This window comes from Chelonoidis abingdonii, chromosome 11 (genome assembly GCF_003597395.2).
Source record: "Chelonoidis abingdonii isolate Lonesome George chromosome 11, CheloAbing_2.0, whole genome shotgun sequence".
NCBI classification, from domain to species: Eukaryota; Metazoa; Chordata; order Testudines; family Testudinidae; genus Chelonoidis; species Chelonoidis abingdonii.
In genome coordinates, this window is record NC_133779.1 from 18,911,445 (window position 1) to 18,913,445 (window position 2,001).

The window sequence follows — 2,001 nt, forward strand, 5'->3', positions numbered from 1 at the left end:
GGGGGGGGAGGCTGCCCTATTCTGTACCCTGCCCTGAAGCTCTGGGCCTGGCCACCACAGGAGATGGATACTGGACTGGACGGACCATTGCTCTGCACCTGTCTGGCCCGACTTATGTGCTCACCTGCTACAAAGCAGGGAATCAAGGGTCATCCTCCCTTACCTGCGTTACAGGGGGAGCTAGTCCCACTCACCTCCCCAGACAGACTTGCTTCCCACCCCCCTCCAGCCCCTGAGAAAAAGTGCCAAGGGTTGTTATACACCCAAACGAAGCACTGAAGAGCTGGGCGAGCCCTAGTCACCCAACAAGCATTCTGCCCTCGCGTAGGTGCTACGGTTATTGACAAGGGGTCTCCCACCTCTGCGCACCGCCCGCAAACCGTGCTGAGCGCCGGCAGCAGGGAGAGGCCGGCTGGGCTCGGCCGTGGCAGATGGAACTTTTGGCAGCTCTAGGATGAGCCCGGGCAGCCTGGGAGTGCTGGAACAACCCCCGCCCCCGTGCTAGGCTCAGCAGTCACTCCAGCTATTTCAGCAGCCCTGCCGCTCTAGAAGTTCCTCGCCCACTAGCCCTGCTGGGTCCCGAGCAGAGCCCAGACATGGGTCTGGGCAAAAAGGGAGTGGGGGGGAGAAAAACCTCCCCCTGAGCTGCCACTTCAATTTAGCCCCAGAACTGGGGGGTGCTGCAGCTTTGCCCCACGTGCAAGGGGCGGTAAGAACTGCCAGCTCCAGGTGCCCCCCATTTCCTGGAAAGATTCCTAGGGCTTGGCCTTGGAGAAGGGAGCCCCATAGCATCTCTCCCAGCTGGGTGGGTGGGGAGGGTTTTCCCCAAATTACAAAGTTTCTTGGTGAGCTTCCCACCCAGACCTAGGGGCAGGCACCATTCCCCTGCCTCCCCAAGAAATCAAGGAGACCTTACTGACCCACCCTCTTTCACATCTCCCTACCCTGGCAGCACCCACCAAAAGAACCCTCCCCTTCGGGTGGGAGTCATATAGCATCTCCTCCCCACCTCCCACTAGCTTCAGGGATCCCCCTTTGAGCTCTTCACTCCTGCAATCATCCCCTGTCTTCAGGGGGCATCCACGTCCAGGTTTTTGGGGGCACGGAAGTCCTGTTATGGAGTTATGGGGAACTGGAGCGAATACCCTGCAAGGAGGGAGACGGGTCCTCATGGGAGGACGGGTTCCAGGGAGAAGTCCCTGTGGGAGGTAGCAAGTTCAGTCCTGAGTCCCAAGGGGAGGCAGGATCTCTGCCCAGAAAGGGGGAACAACAGGCTCCCTCATGGGGTGGGGGGGGGGGATGGGGAGGGGGAGGTTTCGCGGGAGAGGGGAGGCCAGGCACTGAATGGGTGGAGATGGACCCTCATGGAGGGAACCCATCCTGCACAGAAGGTCCCTACCCAATGGGGGTGGGAGGAGGACATCAGTCTATGGATGGATGGTGCAGATCATGCTCAGAGGGTCTCCATGGGGAGATCTGGGATGGGGGGAAAGGGTCCCTGTCCAGGGGGCGGTAAGAGAGGGGCAGATCTCTATGGAGATGGGGGTAGGAGAAAGGCAGGGCTCTACGGGAAGAGGAAAGCAGGTCTCTGCCCCGGGGTGGCTCTGTCCCTGTCCAGGGGGAGCAGGTCTCCATGAGGGAGGGACACTCCTCTCACAGTGGGTGACAGGTCAGTCTGGGGGAACAGGTCTCCATGGGAAGCAGAGTCCCCACTTGCGTGTGGGGATGGGGAGGGGAGGAGGTGCCCCCCATCTCCCAGCAGGGGTCAGGTCTCCTGTCTCTCCCTGGGGGGTCCACGTCCCTGTGTTTGGGAGGGGGAATGTGTCCTTCTCTTCCTGTGGGGGTGGGAAGTCCCGGGGGAGGAGGCAGACATCCCTTTTCTCCCTGTCGCCCATCTGGATAGGAGACCTATATGATGCGGGGGCAGGCCCAACAGGGTGAGGGGGTATGATGGGGGGAGGCCCCTGGGTTGGGGGGCCCCCCGCAGGTCACTGGGGGGGG

General features: G+C 61.5%; 1 protein-coding gene across 1 annotated transcript in view; it reads right to left on the bottom strand.

Moving 5' to 3' along the window:
• HUWE1 (HECT, UBA and WWE domain containing E3 ubiquitin protein ligase 1) overlaps positions 1-2,001 on the bottom strand; it is a 65,724-nt gene that overhangs the window by 61,548 nt on the left and 2,175 nt on the right.